The sequence below is a fragment of the Symphalangus syndactylus genome, chromosome 1 (assembly GCF_028878055.3).
Source record: "Symphalangus syndactylus isolate Jambi chromosome 1, NHGRI_mSymSyn1-v2.1_pri, whole genome shotgun sequence".
In the NCBI taxonomy this organism is placed as follows: domain Eukaryota; kingdom Metazoa; phylum Chordata; class Mammalia; order Primates; family Hylobatidae; genus Symphalangus; species Symphalangus syndactylus.
The window spans coordinates 59,308,428-59,329,523 of record NC_072423.2 but is presented as its reverse complement, the minus strand read 5'-3'; the positions used below and the strand labels follow the sequence as shown (position 1 = coordinate 59,329,523).

Below are 21,096 nucleotides of genomic sequence, written 5' to 3'. Positions count from 1 at the left end.
AATAATAACATCAGCACATTTTTAACAGAAAAACATTAGCATCATTTTTATTAATGGACTAAACAAGGGTATCAAAAGTCTCCTGTATGACTTAACATTGTTCTAAAGTTCTGATGTAGACATTAAGAAATGGGATGCAAAAAGGAAGCTTAATTCTTGGGAAAAGGGAAACAATTGTTTCCCAAGACTATTATTCGATTGATTAAAAATCCAAGAGAATATACAAAAAAAACCTCATGAAGTAAGAATGTAACATAGCTTTGAAACATCAAAAAAGTCTATTTACCAAAATCACCAGTTTGAATCATTTATTAATTCCATAAACAACGAAATAGCAACAAAATCATTGAACAACTAAATAATACATTGAACATAAAAACAAAACAAAAGCTATAGAAATAATACAGAATAGGAATAATAAAGCTTTAAAAGAGAATGAAATAGATAAATCCCAAGTAAATCTAAAAAGCAGGAAATGATGGTTAGGAGCATGTACAGTGGGGCTAAGAAATGTCAGTTGACGTCTTGGCTCTACCAGTTAGTAGCTGGATAGCCTTGAACTGGATCTTTAACCGTCATCAGCCAAAGACAGCCCTAGCTCAGCAAATTCCAACCTACACAGCAAATGCAGTTAGACTGTTTCAGCCTGTCCTCTATCTAAAACATTTGGGTCGTTTATGATGTTTTTGACAAATAAAGCTTTTAAATTTTTAATTAGTCAGATCTGTAAATCTTTTTATGTGTTTGCTTCTTGGCATTATTTTCCATCCCTCTCCTTGGAATCTTCTCTTTTTTTTGGATCTATTCCTAGGTTATTTTCTTTTGTCTGAAATGAGAAATCTTTATTTGTCCATTCACTTTTCTCAAGAGAAGCTTTTCACTACCTTCTCCGCTAGTGGAGATATATGTTTGCATTTTGTTAAATTAAAAGACATACTTTTTTAAAATTGTGAAACCCTACAGAGAGAAGGTTTAGGTTGAATTAAAAACTAAAATACAAATAACTCCTATTTTTAAAAGTATTTATTAATCTCGAAGTTACCTTCTCTTTCTTCTGTCTCTCATACACACACACACACACACACACACACACCTCATAGGGTTATTTTCCTGAGCTCATTTTCTCATCACTTCTTAAACTAATATAGACTATGAATTTCATAAGATAGCTCAAATTGTTTTCAGAACAAGACAAGATAAAGATTAATAATAATATCAGAATATTCTGCCTGGAGAGACTCAAGAAGCTGCCTTAGCTGTATTCTCAAGGAAATAACCTTGAAAAGTTTCATTACCACATAACTGTTTATCAAGAGATACAGAAGAGCTTATTGAAAAGGTACTTCATCCAAACCTCAATAAGGATGACAGTGCTGATGCTTCCTGGGCTGCTACTTCCCATGACCTTGTCCCACCCCAACCCTGCTGTTAACTTTCAATCTTCAGAAGACTGGGATGGAAAATGTCAATGCAGTATTTTAAATTTTGGTTTGCATAAAAATCACTTGGAAAGAAATGCTAAAATGCAGATTCTATGGCAACATTCTTAGAAATTCTGATTCAGTTGGTCTGGGGGAGGCCGAGAATTTGAATATTTAGAAGTAACCCTCTGCCCTTGCTCCCATGATTCTAACACATGTGATGATGCACACCAAATTTTGAGGAATATGATTTAAGTAAAATTCCTAACTGTATTCGATGGTATTGGTATTTTTGTTATTGTTGTAGTAACGTAAAAAGTAAAATTAACCTAATAAAAATGTTTCAATTGTCTGTTTTTATTTTAATAAGACTGACATATTTTTGTGTTCTGGTTTTGCTAGCTTCATTTAATACATTGATGTCTCTTAAAGGATTTAAAAAATAATGTTAACTATTCAGAAAGCAAAAAGAAATTTCTGTTACTTAAAATTTTAACATAATTCATAGGCAAAATAATCTAATCCTGAGGTTTTGTTTGTTTGTTTGAAGTAATCCTTACAGAGCATATTATTCTGCTCTGGTTACTGATCTAACAAAAATTGCAAATTGGTTCAGAGATGGAAGAGTAGCCAAGTTTGGGCAGAACATATCATACATAAGAAGGTCTAATGGAATATAGGAATGGAAAATTCATATGGGACTCATTCATGGAGGGCATTAAATAGGTACAGAATAAATAACTAACAAAGCATTTATATGTACATTATATCATTTTATGTTTATAATAGCACCATGAAATAGGTAGTATCTCCATTCTCATTTTATAAATGAGGAAACCAAGGATTAGGATGGATTTAGAAGCAGGCCACTGATTAGGAAACCAGATCCAAGTAAGTATCAGTGAGGAAATACATCCTTAGGGACAAAATAAAATGTTAGAACAGAGCATCCACAGTGCCTGGGATCAGATGAGCAAGGTGGAGCTTTGAAGGGCCTATGTGATAGCAGTCTCTTCTGGGTGTTTGGTATTGGTAGCCTCACAAGGTAGTTTTGCTATCTCAGAACATCTTTTGATGTTTAGTGCATCTGATTCTACTTTTTCTATTATTTGACACTTCCCAAACAGAGGTTCATCAAGATGATTTGACACTTCAAACTTACATATTTTAGGGGCTATCTTTAAGTAAAAGAATTTTTCAAAAATCTCATTTTTGTAACATTCATAAAAACAGACCATGTTATCACATTTCTAATACTCCTCCTAGTAACCTATGAAAATGAAGGGACATTTAACAAAAGTATCTTTAGCTTCATCATAAACCTGTTTCTGCCCTTGGGTAAGAATTAAAATTTTGGGCTGGGTGCAGTGGCTCCTGCCTGTAATCCCAGCACTTAGGGAGGCCGAGGCAGGCAGATCACCTGAGGACAGGAGCTCGAGACCAGCCTGGACAACATGGCGAAACCCTGTCTCTATTAAAAAGATAAAAATTAGCTGAGCGTGGTGGTGTGCGCCTGTAATCCCAGCTACTTGGGAGGCTGAGGCAGGAGAATTGCTTGAATCTGGGAGGAGGAGGCTGCAGTGAGTCAAGATTGTGCCACTGCATTTAAGTCTGGGCAACAGAGTGAGACTCCATCTCAAAAATAAACAAATAAATAGTTAAATTTTAATAGGAAGTTTCAAGATGTAGTAGTTACAGTATTAACTTACAGAGTGGGAATTTCATAAATCTAGGACTGTATGAACCTCAAATTATGCCAATAAGGATGTCATAACTTTTTACTTAGGGATCAGCTCTTTCAGACAGTATCCAGGGTCACTGGTAGAGACTGTGTGTTGTACAAGAGTCATGGCAGACATGATCCCTAGGTCTCTATTTTCTTCCTTCCTAGAAATACAGGCATGTGTTTCTATTTCTATATGCATGTATGTGTGTGTGTGTGTGTGTGTGTATTCCTATAGATGTACAACTGAAGTCATAGAAATTTGAATAGAAAAAAGGGGTAATTTGTTCTGGAATTCTCGGGCCAAATGCCTCTATGTTAGAAAGGTAAAATATCTCCTCACTTATTCAACTGCTATGGACTAAATTGTGTCCTGCTCACCCCCCTCCCTCAGTTTCATATGTGGAAGCACTAATCCCCAGTGTGATGATATTTGGAGGTGGGGCCTTTGTGGGGTAATTAGAGTTACATGAGGTCATGATTGGGGCTTTCATGATGGAATTAGTGGCCTTTTAAGAAGAGACATCAGAAAGCTTGCTTCCTTTTCTCTCTCTCTGCCACAAGAGAACACAAGAAGGTGGTGGTCTATAGGCCAAGAAGAGAGCCCTCATCAGGAACTAAACCATGCAGGACCTCAGTCTTGGATTTCCAGCCTCCAGAACTATGGGAAAATCCATTTCTGTTAGTTAAGGGACTCAGTTTATGGTAATTTGTTATGGCAGCCTGAGCAGACTAAGATACCCATCATATAGCTAATTTTTGAAATGAAATGTGCAAAGATAGTTGAATATAATAAAAGTACCATGTGAGATATCAATAAAAAAAAGTCTTCAAAGTGATTTAAATCAATTACTTATCCACTCTGCTATGGCAGTTCCAGCTTGGATTTTGTTTATAATGATGCAACAGTCTTCACAGTGACTTCCTGACTGTGGATTCTTCTGTATCCATGCTGCTACAAAATTAATTTTCCTTTAAAACATATACATTTACTTGTATTCATTTATTTAGCTAATCACTCAGCTATTCATTTATTTATTTATTTTGGAGAATCAAAGGCAAAGAAGTCATTGTCAGGGACTGGCAGTTTAGTGCATATTCGCATAGAGCTAGAAACAAGATACCTCAAAGTATACATATATTACACACTGGGTACTATGCAGCCCAGAAAGGAGAGACATTCCTTCAGGGTGGGGTGTAGGAAGCTGAGTTTGAGCTGGATCTTGGGGTCTGAATGGGATTTCAACCAGTGGAGATGGAGAAAAGAGCAAATCAGAGATGAAATAATACATTTCAAAGCATAAGGAAAAAATAGCATGTTCATTAAGGACAAGTACACATAGTTTGCTTTTATTAGTTTAGAGTATGTAGGGAAGATAAAACTGAAAAACTTTTAAAGATTTAGAAACTTAAAAAAAAACTTTAAAACGTAAAGTCAACAACTAAGGTTTCCAGGTTTTGTTCTGCAGATAAGGGAGAATAATTAAAGGATTTTACAGCATTTTATTAAGCAGCAGCAATAACAACAGTTAAAACAGGCACTTGAATTTTAGATCTGCTTTCAAAATGGCACTGCTAGTTCATTGTTCATCAGGTCATTGAATCAGCAATATTGAGAAAGATGATGTGATCCAGGACGCCATCATCCTCGAGATGGTGAAATGAGAGTAGACAAAATCACCAAGGGAGAGAACATGTAGAAAGAGAAGACTAGAGGACTCAGACCAAAACCATTTCTGAATGGGGGGTGGGGAAAAATGAGGAAGAAGTATTAAGAGAGCAAGAATTCTACAAAATCAGGATGCTAAAGAAAGGGACTTTCAAAAGGGGGGATTTTAGTCCCGTCCTGCATTATATTTTACATGTTTTGGGCTTATCTGTTTTCCTTTTAAAATAAAAATATGTTTCTATATTGTTCGCACAACAGTTGTTATTGTTGCTTTAACAGTGTTCAACACTGCTGAAGGTACTGCTAAGGACATTGTTAGGCATTTAATAATACTTGCTTATTGATTAATTTTTATAATATCCAAAGAATGATAAAAATTCTCACTTACTACATTTATAATGGGCAGTTCTAGGTACATCACATGGATCATTTATTTAATCCCCACAACGAGCAAATGAGGTAATGTTCATTATTTCAATGAAGGTAGAATAAAAACCTAAAAGTTTATGTCCTTCACCCTGAAGAATCTTGAAATTCACTTTGAATTTTAAAACTGTGAGTTGAAACTCTTTATCTCCCTTATTTAAAAAAATATTTTCCAAGTACATACTGTGTGAAAAGCATTATATTAGGTATTTGAGGGGTGCCCAGGGGAGGCTGGGAAGGTGTGCCTGTTATCCACATTGTTGGAAAAGTTTTATTCTCTTTACCTTAACCCTCAACAACCTTCTCTAGAAAGAAAAAAGCTCAGATTTCACCCCGAACAAGTATATTAGGTAGACCATTTGAAAAATTATAATTGGAGATTTCGTAATTTCGAAACTTTAGATTTAAGGTTGCTAGTTAAAAATCTTAATTCATAGTTTTTAAAAAACAGAAAATAATAACAAGTGTTGGTGATGATGTGGAGAAACTGGAAACTTGTGCAGTCTCATTATTGGTAGAAATGTAAAATGGTGCAGCTGCTGTGGAAAACGATATGGAGATTCCTCAAGTAATTCAAATAGAAAAACCATATATGATCCATCATTTCCACTTCTGGGTATACACACAAAATAATTGTGAGTAGGGTCTCAAAGAAGTGTTTTACACCCATGTTTATAGCTACATTATTTATAATGGCCAAAAGGAGGAAGCAACTCAGTGTTCCTTCATGAATAAATGAACAAAATGCGGTATATACATAACAACGAAATATTATTCTGTCTCAAAAAGGAAGGCAGGTCTGACATATGGCACAACATGGATGAATTTTGAGGCCATTATGCTAAGTGAAATAAGCCAGTCACAAAATAAGACACACACTGTATTATTTCATTTATATGAGGTACCTAGGATAGTCAAATTCATAGAGACAGAGAGTAGAATAGTTACTGCCAGGGAATAGGAGGAGGGAAGAATGGGGAGTTGTTGTTTGATGGATACAGAGTTTCAGTTTAACAAGATGAAACTAGTTTTGGAAATTGGTTCCACAATTGTGTGAACGTACTTAATGCTACTGAAATGTACATTTAAAAATGATTACATTGGTAAATTTTCTGTATATTTTACCACAATTTAAAAACAAGTAAAACAATTTAACTCGGCTTTTTTAAGTTTGTTTTTAATTATTATGGGTACATAATAAGTTTATATATTTATGGGGTGTATGTGATGTTTTGATACAGGCACATAATGTAATAATCAAATCAGAGTAATTGAGGTATCCATCACCACAAACATTTATCATTTCCTTGTGTTAGAGAAAAGATTTTAATTCCACTCTTTTAGTTATTTAAAAATACACGATAAATTATTGTTAACTGTAGTCACTCTGTTGTGCAATCAAATGCTAGATCTTACTCATTTTATCTAACTATATTTTCGTGCCCATTAACTGTCCCACTTAATTCAGTTATTCTATATAAAGTATAAGTCTATTTTATTATCAGTTTTTCATAGCCTTTGAACACTGTGTATCCTAATACACAGAAAACCCCATTTATGTTATGCAGCTTTGGCTGTGTATATGGTACACATATGGATTCAAAACTCAAAGAAGGAATTGGCCATGAACAAAAGATAAAGTGAATAAGTGCTTACATCCCCACGACTAACAATGTGCTTAACTATTCAAAATAGGAACTTCTTAGAAAGCTTTAATTTAGATTGCCTGATAAAAAGCCTATTTTTGACTTGAAATGAAGAACAATTAATTTTACTGTAGGCTTCAGTAGTGATGATAATACAGGACCTGATTATACTTTATAATGACACCAGATAAGGTAATTTTTAAAATGTTTTATTGGATCTATGAAACGATCATTGTGTGACCTGCATTAAAAAAAAAATCTACTCTCCAAAGAATTATCTGTGGTTAGGCTATGATTATTAGGTCAAGTTATGTGTTTGAAGTTGATTAATCCCTTTCTTGAGATGATTGCCATAACTCTTACTGTTTACAATTAATCCCTTCTGTACTCTGGCCCTGAGTTATTTTGATGGTAAATCTGAGGATCCATGCAGTATTCATTTCCCATATACAGACACATAATGGTGGGCAATAGTCTTGCCATTATCTATGGATTAATTCAAATTTGATAGAATTATCTCTCTCCAGAGATAGATTATGAAAGACTTTTAAGGGAACAGATTTCCATACTAACTTTGAACTTAATCAGCTATTTCATAATTATTCCAGGACTGCTACAAGGAATCCCATGGCTTCTTATTATTCGTAGCAGCAAGAAAAAAAATGTATGCAACCTTTCTTCATTTTAGGAGGTGGCAAAAGGTCTCAGAGATTACCCTTCACATGCTAATATTTCAGAAATCTATTATTTTGGTGGATTGGTAAAGGAAAAGTAACTTTCAAGAGTCTTCAGTATTCTTCTCTTTTCTTATTCTCAAAAGCATCTTTCATGTAACTAAAATTCTTTCAGTGCTTCTGTAGTTATTGCAAGAGCTTTCATTCATAATGTTACACTAGGGAAAATATTGAGTTTTTGCCATTTGAAATGGAAATGTAAAATAGAGTTTACTGTTTCCACTGCGTTGTTTTATCCCTTCAACTGCGGTTAAACAACTGGACTTTAGAAAGATATCTGAGAAATCACTGGCCACCATAAAGGACCATATATCCTGTTTTGCTTTCTTCCTATCTTGATTTTACTTTCTACTTGCTAATAATTTATATATTAAAATAATTTCTTCTAAGAATTAAATTATTACGTACAACATGTATTACTCTCCCTATGTTTATGTTTCTATGAAATTACATGCTGCATTTTTGCTTGAAGTAGGTAAAATATTTAATTGCATAGTCGTATATGACGTCAATTAGAAATATTTTTCAGTCTTTACTCCGGAGGTGTGCTATGGTCTGAATGTGTGTCCCTAAATTCATATTTTGAAACTTAATCACCAATGTGCTAGTATTAAGAGGTGGGCTGAGGTGAGGTGATAACGTCCTAAGGGCTTCTCCCTCCTGTGTGGGATTACGGCCATATAAGAAAGGCTTCACCCTGCATTCACCCCTTTTTGCCCTTCCCTCTTTCACCATGTGAGGATGCTGTTGAGAGAAAACACCATGGATGGAAGGGGCCCACATCAAACGTCAAACCTGCTGGTGCCTTGATCTTGGACTTCCTGGCTTTGAGAACTGTGACAAATACATTTCTGTCCTTTATAAATTACCCAGTCTCGGGTATTTTGTTACAGCAGCACAAATGGACTAAGACTACGTAATTCATGAAGACATGGGAAGATTTATTTTTGTTTTCAGCTGTGCACTACAAGATGCTTCTATCGCTTTACCTCTCAGTACTGTAAGCTTACAGAAATCAAAGATTGTCTTTCCCTGTTACATGTATTTTATGGAAACTCCACGGGTTATTCTGATGTACAATCTGATTGAAGAACTAGTGTGCTAGGAATGTATCCCCACAATATTCCTGAGAGAAGGAGAGCATATGGCCAGTGCTTGTCCAGCAGCAGAGTTCGTGTGTTCACAGTAGGCAGTGCTAATTGACTGTAGGTTTTCTCCAGATTAGTCTTTAGCGATCATCTCTAGAAGTTACCATATTGGCACAAACTCATTTGTCATCCTTGGCCTAAAATGTCCTCTGTTTGCACAGAAATTACAATCTGTAACTTCAGTTGGACAAATCTATTCCATGTGTTGCTATAAAGTAATATCAAGTGATATCACAGTATTTCAACAAGTTCATTTTTCAATGAATAAAAATAATTGAAACTGATGCTTTTTTTCTTTTTCTAAAATAATTTTCCTTTTATTGTCAGTAATTCAGGCTCCCACCCAGAAAATCCTCTGTGAGTCAAATTTGATAATACTTATTTTTTAGTCTCTCTGCCTAAAGAGAATACTATTGTCTAGTGATTAAGCACATAAACTCTTGTCATAGTGTCTGAATTCACGCCCTAGCTCTCCCACTTACTCTGTGACCTTAGAAAGTTGTAGAACTTTTCTGTCACCTCAGTTTTCCTTTAGTAAATAAGTATGTAAGAGTTGTGAAAAATAAATGTATGAGAAAAATTAATAATACATTATTATTAATAATAATATGGGAGACCCACAACGGTTGTGGATTTAGTAGAATTTACTTAGTTATTGTTTGTAGTGGAATTTATAACTATTGTTTACAAAACAATTTCCTTTTCTTAAAGTGATCTTTTCTGGCAGTAGAACCTCAGAAATTTCTTTTTGGTTTTAGATACATGTTTTTAAGCACTTTGGGAGTTGTTTATCACTGTTTGAATATGTGTGCAGCTCTGTCTATGAAAAGATGAATATTACTTGGTTTTGAAACCTAGACTATCTCTGGATGGTTTTACTTTTATTCATCCCTCTGTTCTTTATCCATCCACTCATCCAATAAATATTTAATGAGTGCCTTCCACAGGCTTTGCACTGGTGAAATAAAGATAAACGAGGCACATTATCTGCTTTTGATTATCTCTGTGGTGGGACTAGTGAGAGACAGACAGGTAAACATGCAATTACAATACAGGCAAACTCAGAGATACTGCAAGTTCAGTTCCAGACCAGTGCAATAAAGCAAGTATCTCAATGAAAGAAGCTGCACAAATTTTTCATTTCCCAGAGCATATAAAATTAATGTTTACATTATACTGTAGTCTATTAAGTGTGCAGTAGCATCATGTCTAAAAACAATATATATATTCCTTAATTAAAAAATGCTTTCTTGCTAAAAATTGCTAACGATCATCTGAGCCTTCAGCAAGTGGTAGTCTTTGCTGGAGGAGGGCCTCGCCTCAATGTTGATGCCTGCTGACTGATCAAGGTGGTGGCTGCTGAAGTTTGGGGTGGTGGTGGCAATTCCTTAAAATAAGACAACAGTAAAGTTTGCCGCATCAACTGACTCTTCCTTTTACAGAAAATGTCCATGTAGCCTGCAATGCTGTTTGATAGTATTTACCTACAGTGGAGCTTCTTTCAAAATTAAAGTCACCCTCTGAAATCTTGCTGATGCTTTATCAACTAAGTTTATGTAATATTCTAAACTCATTGTTGTCATTTCAGCAATGTCATTTCAGCATTTTCAGCATCTTTACGAGCAGTAGATTCTAGCTCAAGAAACCACTTTCTTTGATCACCCATAAAAACTAATTCTTTATCCTTTCAAGTTTATCGTGAATTTGCAGCAATTCAGTCACATTTTTAGGCTCTACTTTGAAATATAATTCTCTTGCTATTTCTACCACATCTGTAGTTGCTTCCTCCACTGAAGTCTCAATTTTCTCAGTCATCCATGAGGGTTGGAATCAACTTCTTCAAAACTCATGTTCATGTTGGTACTTTTACCTCCTCCCATGCATCATGAATGCTTTTATTGGTATCTACAAAGGTAAATATTTTCCAAAATGTTTTAAATTTACTTTGCCCAGAGAAATCACTGTCTATGGCAGCTGTCACTTTAAAATTTTATTTTTTAATTAGTAAGACTCAAACGTTGAAATAACTCCTTGATCCATCAGCTGATGAATGGATGTTGTGTTAGTAGGCATGAAAACTACATTAATCTCCTTGCACATGTCCATCAGAGCTTGTGGGTGACCAGGTGCATTGTTAATGAGCAGTAATATTTTGAAAGGAATCTTTTTTTCTGAGCAGTAGGTCTTGACCGTCGGCTTAAAATATTCAGTAAACCATGCTTTAAGCAGATATGCTGCCATCCAGGCTTTGTTGTTCCATTTATAGAGTATAGGCAGAGTATATTTATCATAATTTTTAATAGCCTGAATGTTTTAAGGATTTTTGGAATGATAAATGAGCACTGGCAAAGTCATCAGATGCACTAGTCCTTAACAAGAGAGTCAGCTTGTCCTCTGAAGCTTTGAAACCAGGCATGACTTCTCCTCTTTATCCATGAAAGTCCTATCTGGCATCTTCTTCCAATAGAAGACTGTTTTGTCTACACTGAAAATCTGTTGTTTAGTGGGCCACCTTCCTCAATGATCTTAGCCAGATCTTCTGGATAAGTTGCTGAAACTTGTACACCAGCACTTGCTGCTTCATTCTGCACTTCTATGTTTTAGAGACAGCTTCTTTCCTTAAACTTCATGAACCAACCTCTGCTAATTTCCTCACCTCTCTCAGCTTTCATAGACTTGAAGAGAGTTTGAGCCTTGCTCTGGTTTGGGCTTTCGCTTAAGGCTTAGGCTTTGTGGCTGGTTTAATCTTAGGCTTTGTGGCTGATTTGATCTTCTCTCCAGACCACTCAAACTTTCTCCCTATCAACAATAAGGCTGCTTTACTTTCTTATCATACAAGTATTCGCTTTTAAGTTCCTTCAAAATCTTTTACTTTCAACTTAAAGCTGGGCTAACTGTTTGATGTAAGAGGCCTAGCTGTTGGCCTATCTTGGCTTTCAACATGCTAAGCTTAATCATAGAAATGCTTTTGACTGGAAGTGAGAAATGTGTGACTCTTCCTTTCATTTGAACACTTAGAGGCCATCGTTGGGTTATTGAGTAACCTCGTTTCAATATTGTTGTGGCTCAGAGAATAGGGAGGCCTAAGGAGAGGGAGAAAGATGGAAAAAAGGCAAGTCATTGGAGGAATCAGAACACACACAGCATGTATTGATTAAGTTCGCTGTCTTATATGGGGACTGTTCATGGTGCCACAAAACAATTACAGTAGTAACATCGAAGATTACTGTTCACAGATCACCATAACAGATATAATAATAAAAGTTTAAAATACTGCTAGAATTATCAAAATGTGTCACAGAGACACTAATTGAGCACATGCTGTTGGAAAAGTGCCACCAACAGACTTCTTCCATTCAGAGTTGTCACAAACCTTTGATTTGTAAAAAGTTTAACATCTGTGAAGCACAATAAATCAAAATGGAATAAAATGAGTATACCTGTACTAAGTATTAAGCATTATGATGTGAAAATGCTTGGGCCTGTAATCTCAGCACTTTGGGAGGCCGAGGCAGGTGGATCACAAGGTCAGAAGTTCAAGACCAGCCTGGCCAACATGGTGAAACCCTGTTTCTACTAAAAATACAAAAAAAAGCCAGGCATGGTGGTGGGCTCCTGTAATCCCAGCTACTCAGGAGGCAGAGGCAGGAGAATTGCTTGAACCCAGGAGGTGGAGGTTGCAGTGAGCCGAGATCGAGCCATTGCACTCCAACCCTCCAACCAGGGTGACAGTGTGAGACTCCCTCTCAAAAAAAAAAAAAAAAAAAAAAAAAAAAAGGAGCGCAAAGGATGAGTTTCAATGCCTTGGGCATCACAGAAGGCATTCAGCTTTTCTAGTATTGACCAATTTATTTAAAAGACATTGTATTCTAGTTGACCTCAGCCAAAGAGTTACTTCAGATAAATGCATTCATAGCCTTATAGAAAACACTCAGGGCAAACCTGGCTTCTTTGAAAGCTGGAAGACAGAAGCTTCTTTTTCAATCTCATGGCTATTTTATTTTGGGGAGCAGCAGAATGCACTGATTACGGCTATTTTGCTGCATCTCAGTCCCATTTGGAAAAGGGTGTTGGTGTTGTTTTATATAGCTGAGCCGAATAAATCCTAGTACTTACCCCTGTAATTTATTGCATGTGAAGCTAGCCTGTCCCCTGGATCACAAAAGAAGTGCACCAGGGAAAGTTTCCATCTCACTTTTATTTAGGAAATAAATCACTCTTTCAGCACAAAACACATAAAAAGCTGATAAATTTAGTCTAAGCATTAATAATTATTTGTAAGTCCCATAAATCCTAGGTTACTTTATAGTATGGCCATAGGAATCCTCTTTTTTAAAAAAGATATTTTATTTTTGTCCAGTAAAATGGGTCCTTAGTTATATAGAGTCTTTATAGTTTTGAATTTAAAAAGCTGTGTGTTTTTATAGTGCTAGTTTGCTTGCTAATTCAAAATATTAAGATCATTCTGATCTGACTCTTTTTCAATTCAATGTGTCTGGAAACAAGAAACCATATTATCACTGGGAATTTACAGGATACTAAAATCCAATTTAAAAGAAAGAAAGAAGGAAAGAAAATGAGTGAAAACACTGCAAAACTACTGAAAACTATTGCTCCTGGAACATTCAGCTTTGACATTAAATTTAGTACCAATGTAGACATTGCCACAAGCACAAGCAATACCAACTGAGTGGGTTAATCATGACAAGGCTTGCCAACTTCAATCCCAATTGTTGGTCGTATTTTTCAATCTCTTTAAAGAAATGTTCTTGGACCACTTAAATAATGAGGAACTAAGCAACATACTCATTTCTTGTGCTATGAACCAGAAACCGAAAGGTCAAATGTGCTTTGGGAATGCAATCATTAAAACACATAAGCATGGCAGCATGGATAGGAGGAGCCATTTTGTATGGAATAGTTGAAATTTCTTCATTATTTTTGAAGACCACCAATAAAGCCTTCTAATGAAAGCCTTTTCAAAATGCTCCATGACTGTAACTCAGTCCTGATGAAACAAACAGTGAAAGCAGAAGGTGAAGTGCTCCATCTAGAGTACAAAGGAACTAAGTTTAAAAACACTGGGAGCGTTCCTCTAGGAACTGGCTCTCTCAAAATTACCCCTCATATGAGAAACAGATAGTATGACGTGAAACATTATTCTCATTGCTTGCAAAAATAAATTGTTTCTCAACTTGTTCTGTTTCTCACATTTATCAACCTAATCATAACATTGAGATAATTTAGGCAATCCCTTAGATTGATTAAATAAATCAATAGGTCACTTGAAAATACCAAAGTAGTCAATGTGGCATCAGATTTTAAATTATGGCTTAACACAATATATCCAAAATATTCTTTACCTTCCATTATTTATGTAGCATTGATTGGATTTCAAATATTGAATATAGTAGCATCCCCTATATTTGTCCTCTGGAAAGTTATGCTCATAGCAAAGTGTTTCCATTTTGTTGATATTATGTCACTATTCCATTACGTTGATATTTTTCTTTCTTTTCCAGGCAATAATAGGGGAATCATCATTTATCCCAAAGCTAATAATGAAGTGGAGCTTCAGAGTCATTTACTTTCAATGGAGTGTCATTGTAGTGACCATGGACATTTGTGAAGTCTTCCTAAATAAAAGTTGAGTTGAGGACCCTTTTATGGGATGTATTTAGGTGATTCACAGACTCTCATAGTAATAGTCCTACCCTCCGATATGTAGCAGAAGATACCCTGCAGCAGAAGTATTTGGGTAACAGAGGATGTGGTGGTCAATTTTCAGTGTCAGCTTTACTGGATTAAAAATTACCTGGAGAACTGGCAAAGAATTATTTCTGGGTATATCTGTGAGGGCATTTCCAGAGGGGATTGAAGTGTGAGTCAGTGGACTGAGTGGGGAAGATATGCCCTCAATGCAGGAAGGCACTATTCAGTCAGTTAGGGGCCTCAATAGAATAAAAAGGTGATTTTTCTCTTTTTTTTTTTGGAGCTGGGGTACACTTTTCTCTTATTCTTGGACATCAGAACTGCAGGCTCTCTGGCTTTTGGACTCCAGGACTCACACAAGTGGCTCCTGGGCTCTCTCGCCTTGAACTGAAAACACCATTGGCTTCGCAGTTCCTGAGGGCTTTGGGCTTGGACTGAGCCATGCTACCAGCTTCCCTGGGTCTCTAGCTTGCAGATGGCCTGTCCTGGGACTTCTCAGCCTCCATAATCACATAAGCCAATTCTCCTAATAAATTCTCTCTCATCTCTCTCTCTATACATCCTGTTGGTTCTGTCTCTCTGGAGAATGCTGATGAATACAGAGGAGAAACAAGGTTTCAAATGAGCTGAAGCAAAAGCAGTTTACCCATGAAAAAATCTTCCAAATCTTACGGCATATCTATATTACAGCATAGTGTATACATGATATTTATTAGAATTTGTCCCAAATTTGATGACAATCATAAAAGTTTACATCAAAAGTACCAAAAACAAATTTGAATCTGAAAGAAACATTTCCAAATGATCAATAATTAAAAAAAATTCATTACTCATGTTAGAGGAAAAACAATCATCTATTAACAAATCATTGTTGTATAAAAAGGTGATCAAACAGCATGTAGCCAAAAAATGTGAGAGATAAAAACATGGAAGAAGTATAGTAGGTCATTAATTTATAAAATGTTGTATTGTTGTTTTTGTGGAATGTTTATTTGTTGACTTTCAGAAATTTATACTTTCTTGTGCATTTTTCTTATTTTAAGTAACATTAGCTTCCTAATTTTGTATTCTTTTTCTTAAAGAGACACCCAAGCCATCTGCCCTATCAATAATTCTTATAACGTCCGGAAACAGCTTACAATGAGTGGAATATTCATGCTTCTAGTTTATTTTCCTCTTTTTAAATTGGAGCTAATTTTTAGTGATTTCTTTCTTTATTGTATTATTGCAGAAAATGAGGCCTCAGATTCTCCAGAAATCAACTTAGCTATTTGTTAATAGATACACTAAGAAGAAAAGCCGTGAAAGAAATAGTCTTCTAAACTTGTTTACCCCAGATTTCCTCCCCTACTAAGTAAAGAACTAGATTCCTTTTCTCTAAAGCTGGTCCAGGATTTTAGGAGACTACTTCTGGTAGGACTTATAACTGATAACTAGAGATTCTGACTGAAAATAGTTTAATACTGAAAATAAAAAGATTCTTAAATGTTTAGTTTTTTTAGTTTTGCATCATTTATTATAATTTGGGAAGTAGCTATAGCATTATCCCGACTTCTGAAATTTGACTGGTAGTCTCTTTTGTAAGAGGTTGCAATTTTTTTTATTTTAATTGAGACAAGGGTCTCGCTTTGTTGCCCAGGCTGGTCTCAAACTCCTAGACTCAACGGATCCCCCTACTTCGGTCTCTCAAAGTGTTGGGATTATAGGCGTAAGCCACCACGCCCAGCCTAGAAATTGTTAAGAATACATGACGCGATATTCAGCAATCAAGAACGGAAGTAACAAATGGAATTACTTTGTAGGAATACAATGGGTTGGGAAATAGTTAATTTTTTTAAAAAAACCTCTAAAATATTTTTCACAAACCAAAACCTTCTATGAGCTCTATTTCCTCTTTGTGCAATAGCTGGGAACTGTGTTCAGCCTGGAATTCTAGAAGGGCATAGTAAGTGCTATGTTTCATCAACATAAATAATTAACTGGAGAAGGACATGAAATATTCATAGCTGAAAATTATTGAAGTAGACTGCAGAGGGTGGAAAATATGTAAAAACTGAAGAAAAAGAAATCATTTAGTTAATATTCAGCTTATGGCATTTTATTTATTTATTTATAATTAATTAATGCCTACTCCTTTTGGGCCAATGACAAGTGTTGGGTGTGCTAGGCTAAAGCACAATTGGACCATATTAGATTTATGATTTGAAACTATAAGGGATTTGATGTTTTGTGTGTATTCTGGCAGAAGGTATGCATCAGGAGTAGGAGAAGAGGGAGTCTCTGTTTTGCTTTTCCACTTTAAGCCCATTCCAATAATAAGGCAACTGCTATTTTGGGAGTACTAGCAATTGTTCAATTTAGTGTCACAACCTGCAAATGATTTATGCTATTGGAGGGTTTCACTTTTGTGGTAAGGGATTATAGTGATAGGTTCTAGAAAACCTATTGAATAAATAAATATTCCCTGGCAGATGTTGCTTTTCTGCCCCCAGCCAATACTAATTGCAAAGCACAGAGCTTAGGGGTTGCCTGTGGTGATATTAATTAACATCATGAAGCTTCGTGTATGGGTGTCAATGAGGTGATAAACAATTACTATTTACATGATGTAAAGTGGCTGAAAACGGGTCAAAAGAACTGTGATATCATTTCTCTTGTCAGACACTGGGCATCTATTTATAGATGTTCTTATTTGTGTGAGAGAAAAAGGGATATTTTTTTCCCCTCTTAAAAAAACGTGGTCATTTAGAAAGCAAAAGATACACTGCTTTTAAGTGCAGAAGCCTCATTAGGATTTCTGAGGAAATGAAAAGTGGTTTGATGGGAGACTGAACTAAACCTACCAGGTGTAGAATTTTAGTGCTAAACTGCTCATCTCGCTGATGAGGTGATTCAGGGCACACTCTAAAGACTGCATTGTTGAGTGTGTGGCCCCAAGAACAATGAGGTACAAATTAGCTATGTCCAATCACTCAGAAAACTTATCATCATCAACGGACTCTCTGACATGACCTTCTTGCCTTCTTTCCTTTTAGCTCACAAAGTAATAGGATTGAGGCACAGAATGAGAAGCTTAGGGATCTGACACCAATTTCTCAAGAGGAAAAATGGGGCATTTTTTAACAGGAATAAAAGATGGTAGTTTAAAATCATATTTGCTATAGATATCAGCTATATTTTAAAGCATTTAAAAATGAACTAGTTTAACTCTTTTAACTCTTCCAAAACCCCCACACATTTGCATATGAGCTGTTTCTTTATCACAATGATCTCTTTATTCTTTGTTATTATGGATACATGTTAGTCACAATAGAATCTATAAACTTCAATTAGCCATGATACTACACCCCACATGAAATTTACAATGCAGTGTACATGTGATGAACAACCTAGGGGATAATTTGGCCATTCCTGGAAATAGCAGTTTGTAGGCCTATGCAATGTTGTTTTATGCATTAAGTTTACATTTTAGTAGAGTAACAACTTATGCATTGGAATCATCAGAGAATGAATTCGCCAGAAGATATATATTTTTTGGCTTAGTTTACCACTGTTTTTCCAAAAAGTATCTCACACCTTCAAGGTATCACTAATACTTTTAGCTAAGATTATAGTTTGAGAATGAAATTAGGGAAAAAAAGCCTCTATGATGACTAAGGTTAGATAACTATTATAAAAAATAATCTATTTCATTAGTGATTTGTGAGACTGAAGACATTTAAAGCCACTCCTATTCTAATTATAGCTATTATCTATTCATGTAGTTATTCATTAATCAAACATTCATTAAACCTACAATACGTCTCAAGCATTTGGTTAGGCATCATATAAAATAATGGTTGTATTACTTTTTTAAAGTTCTAGCCTACCATAGCATTGCACCCAATCTGCAGAAATACTGTTAACCCAAAGCAGAAAGTTATCGGAGAGACGAGAAATGTTAACAAAGTAAGAATTTAACAGTACATTGCCAAGGCTGTCTAGAAAAGAAGGGGCTTCTACCTTTTAGCCCACCTTCTGGCAAAATAATGATAGTAACCACAAGCTAACATTTATTTAGTAGAAGCTGTGTGCTGCTTGTGCTAGTGTATTTAATCCTCAAATCAGTCTTGCAGAGTTACTATTCCCACTTCTTGAGTGAAGAAACTGAAGCTAAACAGTTTAATGAATTTGCTCAAGATCACATAAATAAAGTTTGGAGCCAGAATTTGAATCTAGGTCTTTTTTATTTCAAAGCCCTCTACTTTCACATAATGTGTGTGTATATATGTATTATATTATATATATATATAATAGCTTGATGACATTAGCTGTTAACTGTCCTTCAACTCTTGCTCCATGTTTATTAAACATACCTTTCTGATTTACTTAGAACTAACATTAAATATTTTCCTTGCATGGAGAGAGTATTCCACCAGTGATTTTGTATGGTTGATTCCCTTTATATATTTAAAAATTGTTATTAAACAATTTTATATTGAGATTTATACTGCCTTCTTTTGTGAATTTGACTAACATGAATTAGCCTTTTCCATACAAGCATCACTTCTGAATACATTTACAAATTGCTTTATTTGGTCTACAGAACTCGGGACCAGATCCTAGACCAACGTATTTTGAGTATCTAAGCAAAATATCTCCCTTATCATTATCTGTATTCTCAGAAATAATACAGTAGTTTTATTTTTTCTTAAAAATATAAAATTCACAAAAAAGTTTCAAGTGTAGAAAGTTTTTACCTGAACCATTTGAGGGTAAGTTATCAACATGATGTCTTATCATTTGTTGTGGAAAGACAAATACTTTTATCTCCCTAATAATGACAAATTAGGTCATTCTCTTATATAACACAATCTATAGCCCCATGATGAAAATTAGGAAAGTAACACTACTATATAATGCCCAAACCAAATTCACATTTCTCCAATTATCCCAATAATGTTCATCACAGCAAAAGGCCCTAGTCCAGAATTATGCTTTGCATTTAGTTGTCACGCCTCCTTAGCCTTCATCATTGTCGATCTGTTCCTCTTTCCTTGGCTTTCATTATCTTGACCTTCTGAAATAACTACAAGTCTAGTTATTTTGTGTGATGTCCCTTAAATTGGGTTTGTTTGATATTTTCTCATGGTTAGATTCAATGTCTGCATATTAGAAAGGGATATCACACAAGTGATACTGTGTTCCTCTTATTGCATTCTATCAGGTGGAACATGGTTTCTGTGTGTCTCATTTTTGGTCATGTTAAATTTGATGACTTTATTATGGTGGTGTCTACCAGGGTTCTTCTCAGTGAAATGACCCTCTGCTGTTAATTAATAAATAATTTTTGGGGAAGTACTTTGAGAATATATAAATATAAATTTCTCATCAAACTATCTGTCATCTATCTTTTATTTATTTATTTATTTATTTATTTTTGAGATGCACTCCAGGCTGGAGTGCAGTGACGTGATCTCGGCTCACTGCAACCTCTGCCTCCTGGGTTCAAGTGACTCTTGTGCCTCAGTCTCCCGAGTATCTGGGATTATAGGCGACTGACACCATGCCTGGCTAATTTTTTTTGTGTTTTTAGTAGAGACGGGGTTTCGCCATGTTGGCCAGGCTGATGGCAAACTCCTGACCTCAGGTGATCTGCCTGCCTTGGCCTCCCAAAGTGCTGAGATTACGGAGGTGAGCCACCATGCCCGGCCTATTTATTTTATATTACTATAGACTAATGCACTCTTAGCATAGCCAATGCACTATAATATTTTATTATTTACTTTGGTGCTCAAATGGTCTAGGATTTCACCAGTAGGAGCCTCCTCAGTTTGGCTGCTGTGTCCTTTTCACATCTTCATAATTCCGTGAGCACTTAACTTGTGGTACAATAAACTGTTCCAGAATCACCTTGTATTTTTTCTGCCACCGCCCTGGATCCATCCATTGCTCCAGGAAACCCTTGTTTCAATACACAATGTCATTTAGATGTGGGCATCAGACGTGCTTGTTGCTACTGAGGTATCATCACTCCCAGGACCTTTCTGGGGATATAAGTAGGGTATACATTAATGTTTATGTGTGTTGTGATGACCTTTTGATGTGTGAAGAGGACTAAGTTACGATAACCAATTATTCAGACTAGTTCACCCATAAAAACTAAAAAGTAAAAAATTCAAAACAAAAAACGCTAGTCTTGGTGTTGCTGTGAAGATAGCAGAAATAATTAAAGTTTACAATGAATGGACTTTAAGTAATGCACAGATTACCCCAGATATTGAATTTCCCTGACTGACTCAATTAAAAGACCTCAAATGTGGAACTAAGCCTTTCTTGAAAAAGTTTTCCTTCTGAAAAGCAGCTTCAGCCTGTGCCTGAGAATTCTAGCCTGCCCTTTCTAATGGCCTACCCTACAGATTTCAGACTTACCTAGATAGACCCCACAATCACATAAGCCAATTCCTTTCAATAAACCTCTTACCATAGACCTCTTACATATGTGTCATGAGTTATATCAAAATTTCCAATTCTAATCCAACACCTGGTTTTCCCCCTTTCGTTAGTAACTCTTTTCTCTGATAGTGAAAAATATGATTTCCATTATCCTTAATGTGATTACTTATGGGATCAATTCC

General features: G+C 35.5%; 1 long non-coding RNA gene across 1 annotated transcript; it reads right to left on the bottom strand.

Annotated features, from left to right (window-relative positions):
- Positions 1-8,539: 8,539 nt before the first annotated feature.
- Positions 8,540-20,871, bottom strand: LOC134731801 (uncharacterized). The gene is made up of 2 exons (XR_010114394.1): positions 20,372-20,871; positions 8,540-11,850 (listed from the first exon to the last, which is right to left on the bottom strand). It is a non-coding gene; the product is annotated as an uncharacterized lncRNA (long non-coding RNA).
- Positions 20,872-21,096: the final 225 nt, after the last annotated feature.